Raw genomic sequence first — 19481 nt, forward strand, 5'->3', positions numbered from 1 at the left:
TGTAAAAGCTCCCTTCGGCTGTAGCCACAGCTAAAGAGCGCGGGGCAGCGGAAACCCCGGAGAGAAAATCAATGCGGCTGAAATGAAGAAGCCGACAATTTATTAGACCACATCACGCGACACACGATCTCAGGACCACGAAACGGACGAGGGCCCGTGACGTCTGAAGGCAACATTGGAAAGCGCCACACGTCAACGCTTGGGCAGCTGCTGGTTAGGTAGCCCCGTTTTATGACTAATCATGGGCCGCTGGCCTGCCCTACACGACCTGTTCGGTGCGAACCAGGGCTGCCCAGGCCAGGCCCAGGCCAGGCCCAGGCCGAGGGAGCAGGGAAGATGAATGCTCTGCGAGACTGAGGCAGACCGCGCTGATAAGGATTTCCTCTAATTTCTCGCAGAAGGCAACACAAACACCTTAAATCAAACCGCTCCGACAACCGAGGGCTCCACACAGACACATCAATAAGGATTTCGCCTCTTGCGTTCAAACCAGAAACACTTGTCCTATTTTTATGCAAATGAAACCACACAAATAGATTTCGCCAGCTCTGGGGGAGGGACGAGGTGAGGAGGGGGGCTAGAGAAGAGAGACAGGGAGAGGAGCCAAGGCTGGAGCTCCTCACTGGCACTCGGTGTACTGTACTGGGATAGGTGCAGGCTCCGTATCCCGCACCCTGCGGTTCCTCCCCCCAGCAGGGTGGCTCCATGCCAGAGCCTTGAAGTCAGCCACAAATAAACGCTGGCTGGGAAAGCCCGATTAGGAAAGGGGCGAAGGGAGCCTGTGACTAATCGTGGAGGCCTCGGACCGGAGCACAAGGCCATGTGCATCTGACATGATCGACACTGACAGAGGCGATGGCGACGCCGCGCTTAATTGCAGACTTAAAAAAAAATTGCCGGCTGAGCAGCTCGGATATAGATAGATCGTATGGACCCTGGGAGATGCAGCGTAACCCCGCGCTTGGGTTCAGCACTGAGGCCACCTCCTTGAGGAGGCGGCTTTTCTAAAACACGTAGTTGGCGGTGGGGGATGGGGGGAATTGAGTAAGCCTAGGGAGAGTAGTTTAGGGGCTTGCAGGTTCTAGAGAACGAATAAAAGCTCTTTGTGGCCAACTCCACACTCCCCCCTTTGATTTTATATTTGCTTACCTTCACTCCCACTGCCCTCCACCCCCACCCCGACAGAAACACCCGCAAAACTCGTCATTTGCCGACTCCTCTTAGAAGCAAGTCTCCCAGTTAAAATGTAGGGCCCTGGCTTCAGTCTTTTTTCTTATTCCGGGGTAAGCTGTCCTCCCTACCCCCTTCCAGCTCCCCCCTCCCATTCAATGAAGTTGTTTGGAGAGAGAAGAAACCCCAGAAATGCTCTCCTCTCCCCCCGCCCCGCCCCGATCCGACACAAAGCCCCGAGTGATAACCGGGAAGGGAGGGAGATTTGAGCAGGTTCGAGAAAGAGTGGGTCGGTCACGTTGTTTCGCTCCCCAGAGCAGACAGACACCCTCCAAAGGTTCCTTCCTGCTCTTGTGGTCATTAGGGCCCTTCCTGGCTTGGTGGTGCCTCTTGAAGAAAGGGGAGGCGCGACGCTGGCCAGGGGGTGGGGGGCCCGCAGGGGGAGGGAGGGAGGGAGGGAGGGTGTGTGGGTGTGTGTGTGTGTGTGTGTGCGTGTGTGGGTGTGTGTGTGTGTGCTCGAGGGCGGTAGTGGCGGGGAAGCTCAGCGGGAGGAGTTTCCACCATCCTTCCGTCCCTCCCTTCCTTTGCTGCCAAAATCCCCCGGCCCCTCCCCACGCGAACTGCCTTACATTAAAACCAGAAGTTTAGTTTAGCCGGAGATCGAGACAAAAGCGAACAATTTTGCATAGACAATGGAAAACAAAAGGTGGAAAATGGTACAGACCCACCGAGAGGCAGCCGGCGGGGAATGGTGTCCAGCCGAAAGTGCGGGGGAGGAAGTAGAGGGACGGGCATGGACCGACAGACAGACATGGGGCCAGAGCTCAAGTGCTGGGGGGCTGGAGAGACACTTCGCCATCTTTTCATCACACACACACACACACAGACACAGACACACACACACACTCACACTCACACACTGTCGCGCTCAGCTCGGCCGCGGCGCCTCGCTTTCTCTTTCAAACAGCACAGAACGTGCGATGAGCAGCCAGACAGGCGGAGACTCCGCGGCCCCGCTGCCGCTCCACACAACGCCGCCGCCGCAGCGCTGCCTCCCGGCCCTCCCAGCCCTCCTTCCCCACCCCCTCCGCCGTCCTCAGCCCGTGCAGTAATAATCCTCGCAGCCAGCCCTTGTGTGCGCTCTCATTAAAGGGAGTTTCTCCCTCCCCCCACCCCCCTTGGCGCTCTAGCTCAGCTCTCGCTGGCACAACAACGCCTTCCCGAGCCAGGACCCGAGCTAAGAAGAGACAGGGCGGGATGATCACCAAGGTGTGTGTGGGGAAGGGAAGGGGGTCAAGTGTTGTCTCAGGCTCTGAGTCAGCTCCCCACCCCATACCCTCACGCCGAAGCTCCGCAGAGAGGAGGGATTAGGTTGGCGAGAAGCGATGGCGTTGCCCATCTTAAGAGTGTTCCAAAGCCTAATTTCCAAAATGGTGTGGCTAGGGCATCGAGGTCAGCCTCGTACCAGTTCGAGGTGGGGGCGCCCACTCAGGTTAGGTGTTTCTTTGGGCTTCTTCCACGCCGGGGGCAGATTAAGGGCTCTCGATCCTGGCAGCAAAAGAAGGGCGACCTTTTATAAGTGGAGTTCGGGTGGAAGCAAGGAAAGGCTATTGGCTATGCATACTTTTCTTGTATCTACTTTTAGGATGGACAGCTCTAGATCTTGAAGGCTAGGAGAACTCGAATAGGTTCCGGCGTGACCTGATCGCTACCACGGCTCTCCCCCAGAAACAACAACTTAGGGCAGCCAGTTTGGACCTCCTGGTGTGTGTACACCGAGGTGGGAGTATGGATCCGCCAGCAGACAGCTCATCGGGCCTCTTTTTTGCAGGGGCCCATTTCCGCCGTCAGATCCTGCACACTCCCCTAGCTCAAAGCCACTCCCAAGAGAGACTTGCCCCTAGCTGTAGGGCCCCGAGAACAGGTGTTCCCGCTGGGGGGTGGGGCGGAGAGGGGGGAGGGGGTGGGGAGCCCGGTGGCCCAGGTCTGCTGCTAGTGCTTCCCGTGTCCCTCCCGCCCCGGCTCGGGAAAGTCTGCCGGGGCTCCTCCGCCGGCGATGCGGGGGCATGGAACGCTCCCGGTGGCCAAAGGCGCCACATACGAAGGGAGGGGGGGAGCTTCCGGGCCCCGTGACTGCAGCGGCGGCTGCCACGGTGAGGCTTCCCGGGTTCGAGCCGGAGGAAGCACCCCGGCCAGCCGCCGTGCTGCTCTCTCGGAGCGGCGCCCGCCGGGGGAAGCCTCTCCGTTTCTGGCAGCTCCCGCAGTTCAGAGGAAAGCGCGCTTGCTCTGCTGCTCCTCCTCCTCCTTCCTGCCTCCCGCCCTTCTCACCCCCCCCCCCCGGCCCCCGCTGCCAGGCTGTGGGAAGGGGCGGGGGTTTGTGGCGGCTTGGGAGGGAGAGCCGCGGGGCTGAGAGGGCCTAGGCCCAGAGCCCGGGCAGGGCGGGGCGGGGGAGGGAATGGAGGAAGGAGGAGGAGGCGGGAGCGCGGGGCTGGGCTGGGCCGGGCCGCGCAGGGCAGCGCCGCTCGCAGCCGCCGAGCCTCGTGAGCTGCTGCTGCCGCCGCCGCGGCGGCTGCTGATATGGCCGGGGAGATGAAAAGCTCCTTGGTCGCCGCGGCGCCAGGGAGGGAGCGGCTCGGCCCCGCTCGGCTCAACTTCCAGCTCAGGCCCCATCCCCCACTGAGCGGGCCGAGCCCCAGCGGACCGGGCCCGGGACACCCCGGCCGCGTCCCCTCCCTTGTCCTCCCCGGGCTCCCGTCCCGGTCCCCTCCCGGCCCGGGTTGGGTTTTGGGCCTCTGCCAGGCGGATCGCCCGAGGGGAACTCTGGCGGTGACTAATGGTGCTCGTGTGGGGCTTACGTGAGGCAGATGCTGTCATCGGCTGCCCACTCGCTCCGGAGCCTACGCTGCGGCCGGGCTTCTCGGAGAAGGGCGAGAGGAGGGGCTTCCCGGGCCGTCGGCAGCTGCTGCGGCGGCTGTCTGTCCTCCCTCGGGGCCCTGCGGGAGGGGAGGCCCCGGGGGGCGAGGGCGAGCACTCTGCTTAAGAGGGTGGGGGCGCAGAGATGTTCCCTGGGGCTGGGAGTGTATATCCGGGTCCGGCTGATGGGAGAGAGACAGAGACAGAGGGGGAGAGAGAGAGAGAGAGTGTGTGTCTGTGTGTCTGTGTGTCTGTCTGTGTGTGTGCGCGCGCGCGCTTCACCGCGTCGTTCCGCATCCTTCGGGAGTCAGCTTTGGGTGAAACGTGTAAGTGTACTGGGGCGGTGCGTGGGGCGCTTCCGAAGTGTACTGGGCTTCACCGTGCACACGTTGGCTTGTTCTATCGAGTCTATCGGAAACCTGGGTGGAGAGGGGTCCTCCAGTATACCTACGAGAAGGATGGCACAAATGATTGGTGCGGGAAGGGGGCGGGGCGGGGGACACACGACTCACCAGGGCCTGATACGGCTGGGTGGGAGCCTCGGGCTGCCACGGAGGGGTGGACACATCAGGGACGTCTCTGGGTAGGCCTCGGATCTGCAGGTAAGTTAGGAAGCTGGCCCAAGAGGGAGGCCCGACCCAGGATTTCTGAGGTCTTCGGGTGCAGCTCGGACTCAGCTGCCTGGGCTTTTACCATCGAGGTCGTCCTCTGTCCGATCTAAATCTTCATCCAGGGGAACCAGACTCACATGGCGAATGAGTTAGCGGAACCCTTCAGCAATGTTCTTGTGCATAAAGTATTTTATGTTTAAAACCATGACAAGGGCCACCCGGAGACTCCCTAGGTGCTCCTGCATCCTGTGATGTGAGGTGCCTTTCCTCCTTTTTTACTGGGAATTGTAAAAGTCAGCACGGTTCCTTACTCTGCATGAACCACCACCACATGTTGACACAGCTAGGCGACCCTCCCAGACACAACTACCTGTGTAGTTTCAACACTGAATGCGCAGTCAAACAAAAGCACCCTTCCTTAACTAGAGGAGAAGCAGTGGAATGCTTGTGGCTCCTGAGAGCGTGAGGCTGGGTGCAGAGTACATTCTATTCACACGTCTCGGGTTTGATTTAGCCTAATTGCCGGAACAGCCCTGGCCCCCGAAGCCCAGGCTGGAAAACCGGAGTTGGGGGGCGTCCCCCGGATTCGGAGGTGGCTGCCGGCGAAAAGGAGGTGCCTTTTAAATGCCTTCCTTCGGCGCTCTGGCGCTTTTAGATGCAGCTTTCGGAAAGAGCATTTTTGCGATAACAAGTGACCGATCAAAATCGCTGGGGGGAGGTTGGACGCGGCCGCTCGGCCCCGGCTTAGCGTTATCTTATCTTTCACACTTGCATGGAGGAAAAAAGTGGCTTATCTTTGTACCCACCCCCTTCTTGCCTTAATTGCTAAAAAACACTGTGTTGCCTTAAGCTGCGTGGGGGGGGGGGTCCTCAAGAGTGCCCTAGGAGAAGGCAGGTTCTACAGTTTAAAATGTGGGCTTTAAGGAGGGTGTGGAGGAAAATTTGTTTTCTCTCCCAGGCCATTTCTTGCTCAACTCCATTTCTGTCCCTTCTCACTCTCTCTCCTTCCCCCCCAACCCCCAGTAAAGGGGAAAAATCTCGCCCCACACTTTGCCCCACTCCCACTGGATCTACCCATCGCCCATATCTACCAAGAGCCAGATTGCCTGGGGCAGGCTCAGAGCAAGCAAAGTCTTTGCTCCGGATACCCCCGAACCTCACCCTCTGTGGCCCGCACCCCTAACCCCCACCCCAGGCTCTAGCCCCATCCACTAGCATCTTGTCTTCCACGATGCCCCCCCTTCACGCACCCACTTCTTTTGGAAAAGGGGCTAGTGTGATTCATTGCCTGTGTCCAGTCATTAAAATATATGCTAGTGTCTACAAAAACACACTTTTCAATAATGGCGTTCTTTCCTTCCACGCTGTTATATTTAAACTCTAGCTCCAACTGGATTTTTCTTCTCCTGGCGGTCATTTGTCTGTGTCATGGGCAGGCCAGTAATGGCCGGGATTCCAGGCGGTGTGCATTCTGATTGTGCCCCCCACACCCCATAGACACTGAAGGTTCTCTCAGGCTTTCCAGCACAAAACATGGGCCATCTCAAGCCCCCTTAAAAAAAAAAAACAAGATTCAAGAGTATCTTTGCAGCTAATACTTGGGGGAGAGGGGGAGTGTTAGGTTGGTGGATGGAGATGTGAAGTGGAAATCATAAAAACTGACCCGGGCTTGCTTAGCCTATGTGGAATCTCCGTTCCTCGTTGAAAGTACCCTATGTTTTTTCTCCGGGTTTGAGCTTCTGCATCTAGAGATACTCCTGCCAGTTCTGTCCCCTTGCTGACTTCATCCATATCGGTGCAGCCCTTGAAGGTTCAAGATCTTACCAACCACCAGTACTTTCATTCCTGCTATTTGAATTCCCAGCTCCTCTCTTTGTACCGCCTTAACTTCCTGATGCCTCTTCATTTCCTTTCCCCTGAATATTCCTTGCTCTGACCCCACCTCTTAAGTTCTCATTATTTAGCTCTCTTCTTTTCCCTTCCTTCTTTCCCCATCATTACCTTTTTCCTGCTCCTTTGCCTTGCCCTGACCTGCCCCCAGTCTTGCTTGCATTTTTGTAATCCAACCAAGAGCACCAGACAGAATTCCAAATAGTCTTTTCCACTCCTGTGTTGCTTCTCCTGAGTTGCCGCCCTGCAGCTCACTACTTCCAGCATCCCCAATACTGGCAACTGAGTTTTCCTAATTGAGTTGGTCTGTCCAGTGGCTTGGAGTGGGAAGACAATAGTGACAGGATGGGGGTTGGGGAGAGGGGAAAAGATGCTTGGGAAGGGAAAGCACCTCCCAGCAAACCCAGCTTCTTTCTTAACTGCTGGTCCTTTAGTGGAGACGTAGCTAATAGGGAAATTTAGAAACAAAAGGGCAAGGGTTTTACTACTGGGATGATGGTGATATTAGCTTCTATCCTTTTGGGAGGATCCTGGCATTTGGAATTGTGATTCTCTTACCCATGCCCTCTACTCCACTCCCAGCTTCCCATCTACCACCTCCTGCTGCTAGAGTTGAAAATATGCACAGGAGGAGGCTTCCTAAATGAGCTAAGCCTCATAGGTGGGATATGGTGTTCAGGTTTATCTAGGAAAAGCATCGGGGCCAACTCTGTCTAGATGGAGAGCTATTATGCATTTCTGTGACTTGATGACTTGTTCCCATCTGATCCAGAGTGCAAGATTCTACCCTTCCAAGATCTGCTGTGCTAATCAAGACTGATACAGTTATTTTCCTTCAAACTGCCTAAATACATATTAACTGGGAAAGGTAAACAGCGGTCATCTGCCATGCAGCTGGTATTTCACAAACCTGAGACTTGTTCAGTGCCAGGGTTCTACAAAGTTGTGAGCCACAAACTAACAGCCTGGGTATGTTGAGATAAGACTCAGCCTTCCCTCTACTCTTTACCCCCATCTTCATTTCCATTCTCATCCCCTCTCTCTTCCCCCACAAGCTTAGAAAGCTCTCTTGAAGATTTGTGGCCCTGACCACAGGTTACATTATGAAAAAGCAAAACAACGCAACTTAATCACTCCATAATTCAAAGTAGACCGCTGTTGTTTGGGGGAAGATGTCTCCCACCTTCTGAACTAACGTCTGGATGTTTCTAATCGTCAGACATATTCAGCTGTTGTCACTGGAGAGCCTTGGAGGAAGCTAGTTAGACAATCTGTGGAAGCGTGGAGGGCAGACTGGAGAGGAGAGAAGGTGAAAAAATGAGATGAGGATGGTTAAATGAATCTTCCTCTATCCCACTTAGTAACTGTCCATGGGACATGAAGTCTGTTGGAGTGAGGGAGGGGTGGTAGGAGTGATGGAAGGGTTTGAGTTGATGTTCATTCATATTAATAGACAGACTTATCCTTTAGAAAGTAAAAGTGCAATGAATCTAATCCTCCAGATCACTTCTCTTGGGGAGTCAAGGAGCTCACATTTTGCGAAAAATCTCACTTCCAGTATGTGAGGTATGAAGAGCAGTCTCTATAAAATGACAATGGAAGATTGTCTTGCCTTTTTACTTTGGTTCCTACACGACCAGTAAAACCAAACACCACAATAAACAGTGTTAGAGACACATGAACAAATTGCATAGAAGCTGACAGACACTAAACATTTACACACAGGGCAAGGAGATTCCGGATTGCTGCCAGACTAGGAACTAGGCAAAGGATAGGTGGGGCTGATTTTTGCCTGTGGTCCTTGAGTCATTGTGGTGTAGACTTCATTGTAAAGAGGAAGATCTGACCTGGGGCCTGCTCCCTGGGGCCCACCCCGTATCTCAACACCTGGCCCATTTCCTGAGAGTGTGAGATCCTGGATCAAATTGGAAGCCGTTGCTGCTGCCAGCATGAAGCTTAGTCATATTTTATAAATACTGTATACTTACAGAGAGTCGAGGGAGGTGGAGGTGGGGGAGGACATTAATTGTGAATCCCCCAAGAGCTAGTCTCACCTCCAACTCTCAATATTTCTTTATATCTTGTCTCCAATTTCCTCCCTCTCTGGCTTTCTGCTTCATTCGTCTCCTCACTCCCTCTCCTTGCTCACTGGCTAGCTCTCTCAGCTAGCTCGCTGGCTCTCGTTGAAATCCTCCCTTCACTGAGTGCTGTGTACAGCGGCCTGACCCCCAGGTCAGCCCCCTGAGGGGCTAGTGGGAGGGGAGGAGAAGGAAGGGGGTGGGGAGGAGATCCTGAGGGCCCTGCACAGACAGGGGCTCCGGGGTCTTCCTAGACTAACAAGCCTTCTCAGCCCTCTGGGCTTGGAGTCTGACGGTGCACCAGGCAGAGAGGCAGTTTAAGGTGATAGGCCCAAAAGGTTTTTTAATTTTGTTTTGTGTTTTTGTGGGTTGGCTTTTTGTTTTGTTTTGGAAGGGACTGGGGTTGCTGAAGCAAGATATTCACCCAGCCTCCTCCTTTCTCAGCCCCAAATGCTATCCAGCTTCCCTGAGCTCTGGCTTGAAGAAGGTGGAAGTCGGGGCCTCAGGGCAATGCGGAGGAGTACCTCAGAACAGAAAGCCAGACCAGGCATTTTTATTCTTTCTCCAGCACGGAAGCGAGCCATCCCCCTTGGAGTTATGTGAAATTGTGGAAAGTATTTAGCAAAACTTATTGGGCTATTGGTAGCTTTTCTTCATTAGATTGCAGAAAATTCTTCAATCCTGGAGGCCCGTTGTGGCAACAGAGTTTAATATGAGAAAGACCCCATTTTTAAAAAAATAAACACAACAAAATAAGTCAAAGGTAAATTTACTGACTTGTTTTCTCCAAGCATCCAATTTCCACCATGTGCCAATCCTCACTGCCAGGCCACTTCATTTTTACAGTTTTTTGTTCTATGGATTTTAACTAGCAGACTTTTCAAGACAAACATGCCCCCAGGAACGCTATCAGTTCAGCCACCTACTCCTCTCTGGTCCCCTAGGTTTCCCAGTTCTGGATAATACATTTGATACCGATATCCGTGAAAAGCTTGTGCATTGAGTGGGGGTTGGGGAAGAGGAGGAGGGTCCTTGCTGTAGGGCCTCTTCCCCAAGGGTTGAGCAGATAGAAATAAGCTGGCCATGCTCTTGGGTCTCTCGGCCCAACTCCACACCCCCAAAGCTCTCTGACCTTTTGACCCAGTAAGCCGCAAACCAAAACACTTCATCTCAACTCTCTGATTCATCTTCAAGGATAATTTCTTACCCCTTTCCCTAGGAACACCCCCTGACTTTCGCCCTCTAATAATTTGAGGCTTTGTGAATACAAGAGCCATACCATGTCACTGAGGTTTTTTTTACTAAAGTGAGGCTGGAGAAAAAAAGCACAGAAAACCAGAGGCCTTTTCTCCAGCTGTGCATCTGTAACTCACGTGTGTTCACTCTAATAACTTTTAATGTCTGGACCTAAATGTCTTTATAAAAAATAGCTTTACAACGTAACAGTCCAGGTGTCTTTCTGCTTGTTACCGGAGATTAAAAAAATGTGTGGGACAGTTTTCAGATACATATACCCCCAGAAATCCGGTAAGAAAAAAGCCTGCATTCCATTCTCTAGGATTGCATTCTGGAACTTCTTTATCCAGCAATCCAAGATGCAGACACCTCTGGAAAGCTGAACTCTGGGCACCCTCACCATAGAAGCTGGCTAGGTAAACCCTGGTTAAGGCATGTAAGTGAAAGGTGCTTGTGCCTGACACGTTTTGCATCAATAGCTCCTGCAGTTCTGGTGCTTATAGATTGAGTTCTGACCAGAGTTTCGGGTTTCAAACGGTAGATGTTTCACTTCTGCTTTGAAAGGGCCAGCTTTTTTTTTTAATAGACAGAAAGCCTGAGAACTTAAATAGAATGATTCCAGAGGCCCATTGTCAGAACTGAACTAAAAGAAGAGAACATCTGGGAGGTAGGGTATTTTCTCCCTCCGCTTTGGCCATATAGATCACTTTGGTTTTTCCTTTTTATGTAATGCATGTTTGTATATCAACGTGTTAAAAAGAATAAGGAGAAGGAAAATTTGGAAACTTTTCTTTCTGTTGGTTTTAGATGCCTCATTCATTTCAGACTGATTTCTAGAAGGTTTCCTGACCAAGTCTGAAGCACCTTTTACTAAGGCTTCTTCTAGACCTCTTCTCTCCCATCTCCCCCCCAATGCTTAGCACTGAAAAGCTGTGAACACGTGGTAAGTCAGGGAGGTCGCTGAGGCAGGTGCCAGGCTTTCCCAGACTAGGCAGGCCCCTCCTGGGCTTGGCTGCCCTGCCCCGGGATGGTCAGGGCTGGCGTGGGCACCAGCTACACCTCAGGCACCGGGCTTTGCGCTCTGGATGGGCGGCAGCTTGGCGCACTGGGGCATTATTCAGGACGGGCGTGATGGAGTGGAAATTTATGTGAAGAGCCCGAGCCAAAAGGTGCTGGTTGCCAAGAAAAATGAAAAGCTACAGATAATTCAGTAACGAGGGGTTAAAGGTCCAGGTGGCCCCTCCGAGCGCTCTAAGGAAGACCGGACCCAGGAAAGGCGGGGGAGGGGCTACCGGGCGACTTCTACCCTCTTTGGCCCCCTAACGCCCCAGCGGTTCGTTCCCCTCCCCCAACCCTCCCCCTGCTCCGGGACCTGCCATTTCCAAACAATTCTCACACTATTAAAATGTGTAAGGAAACTTGGGCCCGGAGATTGGGCGGAGGAGCCTCTAACAAGGGTGGCATTTTCATGTAGCCCCTTGACACATCAATGTGAAAGAGCCCAGAAGAAAAGGGACCGGGGGAAGGAGCGTGGGGGTGGGATAGGTTGGACGTGGGGGACGGGGGTGGGGAGGCTGGAGAACAGGGAAGGGCCAAGCTTCCACCTCCTCTCCTTCCTCCGCCGGAGAGGCTGGCGACGGTGCCGGGAGGTGGGAGCGACACCGGTTGGTGGGGGGTGGGGGAGAAGGGGCTGGTGGCGAAAGGCGGCGGCGGCTCGGAGCGGAGTCTGGCGGCTGCTGCTGGGGTTTGACAGCTTTGGCAGAGCCAAGTGAGAGGAGCTTTATGGTAATTGCGGTTCTCCACTGGCCTTCTGGGTAGCGAGGGGAGTCTCGGCAAACGGCTGGGAGAGACCCCGTCCTCCCTCCTCCCCCTCCCTCCCTCCCTCCTCTTCCTCCGTCCCTCCGCCTCCCCGCTCTCAGTCTCTGCGGGCCGCCGCCGCCGCCGCCGCCGGAGTCTCCCCAGCTTAGCCCAGGCGCAGTGCCCCGGCCCGGCGTGCGCAGCAAACTCCGGCTAGCCAGAGGCAGGGAAGGAGGAAGCTGGAGGGAACCGAGAGCCGGGGCTAAGGCTGGGAGGAGAGCGAGAGGGGCAGAAGAGATCGGTGGGGGGGTGCTGGGGGAGGAGGGGAGGGGAAGGAAAGAGAGAGAGAGACGGAGAGAGGGAGAAAGATAGAGGAGGAGAGAGAGAGAGGGAGGGAGAAAGATAGAGGAGGAGAGAGAGAGAGAGAGAGAGGGAGGGAGAAAGATAGAGGAGGAGAGAGAGAGAGAGAGAGGGAGAAAGACTGGAGGGAGAGACAGAGAGAAAGAGGGAGAAAGACAAGACAGGAGAGAGAGGAGACAGACAGACAGACTGACAGGGAGAGAGAATATCCATTAAAGGGGAGAAAGAGTGGGGACAACCTTCCGAGGGGGGTACCTGCCCACTTCTCCCCAGCCCTTAGCCGCAGACCTCTATCAGCGAAGGGGTCACGAGTTTAGGGGAGGGGGGAATCCCAAACTTGGAGAGGAACGAGGCGGCCGTGGCCCGAGCGCAGCGCCGGCGGGGGGAGGGGAGGGGAGGCCGCGGCCGGGAGGAGGAGGGAGGAGGAGGAGGAGGAGGAGGAGGGAACGAGGGCGGGGGGGAACTGTGTTGGGAGCGCAGCGTGCAGCAGACGGAGCCCGGGCTCCCAGCGGCAAGGTGAGGAAGAGCCGCTCTCCTCGCGGAACAACGGAGGCAGCCTGAACAACAGCGGAGGCCGGCGCCGCGGCGCACCGAGCAGAGGGGCGGACCGAGGCGGGGGCGGGGGCGAGGGCGACCCCTCGGCGGAGGGGGAGCCGGAGAGCCCGGCGGGGATTCGGGGCCGCGGCGGCTCCGCGGAGGGGACGAGTTCGGCCACACACCCTGCCGGAGCCGGAGCTGGGGACAACATGGCGCTGCGGATCCGGCCCGAGCCCGAGCGGCCGCGGCGCCGGCGCTCCTGCTAGCAGCCCCCGGAGCCATCCGTTCAGCGCCCCGCCGAGCCCGGCCCGGAGCGAGCGGCCGGGGCCGGGAGGCAGAGGAGCGGGGCCACCCCCGTCGCCACCTGCCTGAAGGAGCCAGCCCTCCCGTCCCGCCGCCCCCCCTCCCGTCCCTCCCCCTGGCCCTGTCCCCTCCCCCTTCGGAGCCGAGAGCCCACCCCCGCGGCCGGCCCGACCCCGAGGGCAGCCGGCTGGCTGGCAGCAGACACCGGGAGGAGGAGGAGAGCGCGCGGCAGAGCGAGCGGCGGCCGAGAGAGAGAGACGGCAAACTTTGATTCTCGCCCCGCTTCCTCGGACTGCTTCCTTCCCAGTTCGTTAACACTCCCCCCCTCTTCCCGAGCCCTCCCCTCCCTCCCCCGCCCCACCCCCTCGCCTCCCGAAGACTGGGGGGAAGGACAGAAAGCCCCCCCAGCTCCACTTGGAAGCGCCGGAGCGGAGGCTCCCTCGCCAGCCACCCGACGCAGCTCTTCCCAGCTGGAGATTTAAGGTCAGTGCCCGGAACACCTTTCCCCCGGGAGCCCGAGGGGAAGGGCGGGCGGAGGGAAGGCGCACCATCTGGAGCTGTCCCCCGCCCTCGGCTCCCCCCGCCCCTCTCCCCCAGCGATGTCCCCCCGGACCCCTCCCGCGTGCCCCGGGGCAGCTTTCCGGGCCCCGGGTGAGCCCCCTCCCCTTCCCTACTTGTCTTCTCGCTCGCTCGTTCTTTTTTTCAGTTGCTATAAGTTATAAAATATGCACCAAACCTACAGCCAGCCCGGCGTGGGCAGTGGGGGGAGGGGGAGAAGATGGGTCGGGCGGGGGGAGGCGCTCCAGCCGCCGCCGCCCGGGGGGGTGGCCGCCTCCTGGTGTGCCGGGGGTGGAGGGAGGAGGGGGCGGGGGGCCGGCCGAGGCTCGGAATGGAAGTTTGGAGGCAGTTCGTGTGTGCGACCCAGCAGCAGCGCCCGTGAGTTTGGGGGAGGCGGGGGGCCGCGGTAAAATGGGAAACTGCCGCCCGCTGCAGGTCGGCCCGAGCAGGCCGGGGAGGAGGGCGATGCCGTCGGCGTTCTCGCCTCTGGGAAGACTGTTGTAAAAACAACCACCCCAAACGCGCCGCCCGCTCCTCGGGTGACGATCGTGCTTTTCCGTGAGGAGGCTGGGCGTGTGGTGTTTGGGGGCCCCGGGGCGGGGAGCGGGGCGCAGAGCCGGGGCACCGTGTTTTCGACGTTATTCGGTATTTATCCCCCCCAGTGCCCCCACCCCCCACGGGGGCGTTGCGGACTGCATTCAAAGTTCGGGCCTCCGAGGGGTGTGGGGGAGCGGAGTCGAGCCTTTTGGGGGAGAGAGGCGTTAGGGCGTGCGGACCTCGGCTGGGAGGAAGCCGGTTCCGATCGTGTGCGGTCGTTTCGTGGTCTGGGTCCTCGGCCGCTGCGGCCGAAAGTTGATTCCGCCAGCGTGTGGAAGGGGGCGGGGGCGGGGTTCGAGCTGGGCCAGGCCCGGCCGAGGGACCGCTCCTGCCCCGGGAGGCTGGTGAATTCCCTGCCAACTTCGGCGGCTGTTGGCTGCAGAGGAGACGGGCGTTCGGTGTCGAGAGAGCGGGTCCGGAGCCACGTTTGGGGGCATTCGTGATTAAAAAAATAGTCCCTGCTCCCCTCCCGCAGTTTCCGCCGCCCCGAGGTCTGTACCTGACCAATGGTGGGCCGAGCAGGGGAAGCTTTAATTTTCTGCTAATGAGTCTTTTCCAGAAAGTGAGCTGACTTGCGGCTTAGTGTGTGCGTGTGGAGGAGGAGGAGGAGGAGGAGGAGGGCTACGTGTATTTAAAAATAAACAACAGCCAAAAAACGTCACGGCCCCGATTGGTGTGCACACAGCCTGGCGGAGCAGGCTCGCGCAGTCTAGACGGCTCCGGGGTAACCTCCCTTGTTGGCAGAGGGGTGCTAGGTGTGGGAAAGGAGGTCTTGGGGCTCCCAGATAGGCCCTAGCTGGCATCCATTCGGAGAGCACCAACGAAGATAAGGAGGAAGTCTCCCACCCCAGAAGGCGGTGGGTGGTAGGCACAGACAGCAACTTGGATATTTCTGGCCATCGAACGCTTCCTGTGGCATTGGAAGCAGACGCTGCCAGCTGAAATCAATGGTGACTTGGTGTGGAATTCGGCTCTGCTAATAAGATGGCGAGTGCGTGGGGCATTTTAATTGTTGGCGGCGTATGTGGGCAGTTCTGCCATGTGCGAGCCCCCCCTCCCCATCCTCAAGTCATTATTCAGTCTGCACTTTGAAATGACTGTTCTTCTGGGAGCGCTGAGGGGAAAACTGGGATTATTAATATTGCGCCTGGTTTTTAATTCGAAGGTGGCGGGCGGTGTGCGGAGCGCCCTCGTTGCTATGGGGGTGGGTTGTTCGGTTCTCCTTCTGAGCCAGGGGTTCTGGTGTATCCCCAGTGTAGTACTCGGGGGCGCCTTCGCCAATAGGGGACTGAGAGTTAATTGGGAAGTATTCTCTGGATCAATGAGTTGCACAAGTCCTTAACTGTTCTCCAGCCTTTTGCAGGATTGGGCCTGAGCCTCCCACGCTGCGTCCACCTGGGGGGAGTGTTTCGAAGGTAGACATGGGAACTGAGTGAGGGGGAAGGGAGGGAAGGAGGTGTGATTAAGGGGCATTGAACTTCGCTGGGTTTGCCTTCAGTGTGGGAAGTAGAGCCGGCCAAGACACCCATTTTTCTTCCTGCCTTCTCTGTCGCCGTCTGTCCGTCACTCCCTCTCGCTAGCTCTGTCTGCCTGTCTCTGCCTCGCTGTTCCTCCACTGCGCCCCCCAATCTCTTTTCTCTGAGAGCCCTGCGAGGTTTGCTCCCCGCCCAGTTCGGGATTAAACAGATAAAAATAGGACTGCCCGGAGTTAGAGCTCCGGGGAAAAGCCAGGCTGACCCGAGCACGGGAGGCAGGAGGGCTTGCCAAGCACCGGGCAGCCTTACTCCCTTTTCCACCCCTAGGCTCTTCTGAGGGGAATCCAGCCAGCCCAGCTGAAGGTTCCTGGGCTCTCAGGTGTTGTGGCTGGGCAATGGCAGTTTACACTGCGTTACAGGCAGGCTCTCAGAGCACGGAAAGGGAGAGCAGGGGTACTGAGGGAGGAGAGAAGGTCAGTAGGGTTTTCCGTTAACCCTTTGACGGTGTGGAGGGTAACTTGAGAAATTAGTCTGATCAGGTAGAGGAACGAAAGGTATAGCCCTCCCTAGGACTCCCGTTCTCCTGCACGGACCAGTGTTCTGGGCACCTCTGCTGCTAGGTGCGGAGTTGTTTTTTATTTGGAGTTTTGGGGGAGGGCAACCCCAAGAGAAGTCTGGTGCTTGACATTCATTCCCAGAAGTTTTTTTTAATCAGAAACTTCTCCATTTAGCGTATTCCTTTTCTACTTCTAAGTGAGGATGTGTGTATATGTCTATATATTTACACACATACACAACTCAAACTCACATTTAGAGAGTGGGAGCATGAGTAAGTGGGTAGGTTGACCTTCACGTTTACGGAAAAAGTTAAGGAATGCACATATACAGGCGCAGGAGAACACGATGATGGGATTGTACAGTCACAGGATCAGATCTCTATAGGTCAGATTCAGGGAGAGATGTAATGAAAATGAATGGAAAAGCGTTTATTAAGATTTATGAAGGTCTACTGTGTGCCAAACACTGTGCTGGGGACTCCCCACAGTCCTTGTTCTCAGAGACCTCCCACAGTAATTGAGGGAAGACAACACCTATAGAAGGTCAGTTGTAGGACAGTTGGAAAGGCCAGCACGTCCTTAAGATTCAGTGGCGGGATTCTACCGTAGGAGTGTGGTATTTGGAGGTCTGTGGACAGGAAACAGATTTTGGTAGATGTATAGAATATGTAATGATAGTAATACATGAGAAAAATGCAGACCCACAATTATTATACAGAGAGCTAGGTATGTGTATGCAGAGATAATCATAAGTTCAGAGACTTATCTAGTGTGATATGTGTGTGCAGGACCAATGGGAGATTGATTGAGAAAGTGAGCAGTCATTTGCCATAGAGCTTCCTTTGATAGAGTGGGATGGATGGAGGGGATGACCAAGGATTCCTTCATTCTTTTGGTGTCCTAAGGGGTCATGTCTTCAGTTCAGTTACTGCTACCAAGTTTTCCCACTACCGTGGTCATGGACTCAGACACACACCGGACTGCTCAGACACAGGCTTACATGATCAGATGACAGAGTAGAGAAGTAAATTTAGACACAGGAGGAAGAATTGCAAACACACACGCATACCTTGTGATGTATATGTGCAAAGGCAGGCATACAAACAGACATTTACAGAAATGCACTGAGAGACACACGAAGTCAGAGACACATATATACATGTTCAGACAGAAACTCTGTTCCAAATTCTTAGGGGAAGAGACCAGTAGGAACAAAGACCCATTAAAGGTGTATGAAAAGAGTCACTCAGAAACAGAAAGTGCTTGCATACTTATATAGGCACACACAGACAGGACACACACACACTGCAAAGTCATTCCTGCATGGTGAGACATAGGGAAATAAGATCCGAGTCTTTTTACAGATTCTTAGTTACCCAGACACATACATACATATACTTCTGCACGGGAGACACGTATGGTGCATTCATTTGATAAAAGGCAGTTAGATGGCAGAGTAGGTAGTGTTGGACTTGGAGTCAGGAAGATCTGAGTTCGCATTCTGCCTCATACTTGGTAGCTGTGTGATCCTGGGAAAGTCATTTAACCTTATTCGGCCCCAGTTTTTTTGTCTACAAAATGGAGATAAATAGCACCTACTTGCAGGGTTATTGTGAGACTCAAAAGAATACATATAAAGTGCTTTGCAAACCATAAAACTCTAATTGCCAGCTGTTGTTATTAATGTTAATAATAAAAGTGAGGAATTTCTAAATGACATCCCACACACATACGATAGCCAAAGGATGAGGGAGTAAAATCAGCAGCCAATACTTGATACAAGGTATGTCAGGTCTTCTGGCATCCTTCAGGTGTCTTAAGGGCATGAAAAGAGAATTGTCTAGAGGTTTTCCAATGGAAGCAACTTCCCTCACATTTCAGAGCCTCTCTAATAAAGATTTGAAGAGGATACTAGCTCTGACTTCATTGATCATAATTTGTTTTGGGGGACAGGGGGGGATGTGTGCTTCTGAATCACTTCTGTTTCATTTACTGGGGGTTACAAGGCCAGAAACTGATCCGAGTGGGAGGGCAACCAGGTGGAGCAGATTGGAAGACTGAGGCTGAAGGAACACTGTTTGAGGGGGGCAGAAAAAAGAAGAGTGGAGATCCTGAGGTGAGAACCTTTATAGAAAATCTGGCTTGTGTTGCATTTGCCTGAAGCATGGATTATGAGTGTTCTTTGAGCCTGAATTTGGGATACCCAAATACTTTGTATCGAAGTCCTCTGGAGGAGTCTGAAGGGGCCAGAATAGTAGGGCAACGAAAGTCCAAGGTAGTGATACTGATTATGAGTAAATGTATTTAATGGTCAATAAACATTGATTAAGAACTTCCTAAGTGAGGCACTCTGCTAAGTACCAGGGATTTAAAAAAAAAAAGCAGAGATAATCCTTGCCCCCACGGAGCTTACAGTTTAAGGAGGGAGACAACACTTAGAGAAGCTGGAAAAGTGAGGTGTTTTTCAGGGTCATCATTGGAAGTCCTGTAGTTGGGGTGGTAAGTGACCCGAGGAGGAGTAGGTATCCTTTAGACTTCATTTTATCTTGCACAGAATGATGATTAGTGTCTCGTTATCATGATGTCTAGGAAAGCAAATGGTGGGAAGTGATGTGGAGAATTTCCTAGATACTCTCTTTAATATGACGGTGGATCAGGGAGGTTCTAGGTTCTTGTTATCAGAGATCTTCATACCAGAAAAACAAATTGTTTGCCTACTGAATAATAATTTGCTTGTTGTTCAGTCATGACCCCATTTGGGGTTTTCTTGGCAAATATACTAGAATGGTTTGCCATTTCCTTCTCCAGCTTGTTTTACAGATGGAGAAACTGAAGCCATCAGGGTTAGGGACTTGCCCAGGATCCCACAGCTATTAAGTGTCTGAGGTCTGATTTGAACTCAGGTTCACTTTACTCCAGGCCCTGCACTCTATCCACTGGGCCCTAATAACAATAGTAGCTAGCATTTATATAGCTTCTACTATGTGCTAGGTATTGTATTAAGCACTTTTATGAAATGGATGGTGTTATGATCCCTATTTTACAGTTGATAAAACTGAAGCAAATGGGTGACTTGCCTATGTGTCACACAGCTCCTATTACAATAGTTACTACAGTTAAATACTTTTAATAGCTATTAAGCATTTATTAAATACATGCTATGTGCTGAGACCAGATTTGAACTCAGGTTTTTTTGACTCCAGACCCAGAGCTCAACCCACTGGGTCACCTAGGTACCTAATCCTCATCGGAGAATAAGTCAGCCATCTCCCTCTTTACTCATCTTCCTCCTGTTGGAGACATTGTCTCCTTGACAGTACCCTGGATGAAAAAAGGCACTGGAGACTTTGTGTGAAAGAGGCAGCTAGCTGACTACAACATAGCACTGTCTCATGGAGG

At 54.3% G+C, this 19481-nt stretch overlaps 1 protein-coding gene across 10 annotated transcripts in view; it reads left to right on the top strand.

Moving 5' to 3' along the window:
- BCOR (BCL6 corepressor) overlaps window positions 1–19481 on the top strand; it is a 145189-nt gene that overhangs the window by 72448 nt on the left and 53260 nt on the right. For 5 of the 10 annotated variants that reach the window (XM_072615155.1, XM_072615163.1, XM_072615165.1 and 2 more), the window contains exon 1: window positions 12924–13378. The exons of 4 other annotated variants lie outside the window; for them this stretch is intronic. The gene's annotated coding sequence lies outside the window, so the exon portion shown is untranslated. Of the gene's footprint in view, window positions 1–12923; window positions 13379–13767; window positions 13832–19481 lie in introns of those variants that run through there. One more of the 10 variants, XM_072615162.1, reaches the window with a different exon arrangement.

The sequence above is a fragment of the Notamacropus eugenii genome, chromosome 5, assembly GCF_028372415.1.
Source record: "Notamacropus eugenii isolate mMacEug1 chromosome 5, mMacEug1.pri_v2, whole genome shotgun sequence".
Taxonomy (NCBI): domain Eukaryota; kingdom Metazoa; phylum Chordata; class Mammalia; order Diprotodontia; family Macropodidae; genus Notamacropus; species Notamacropus eugenii.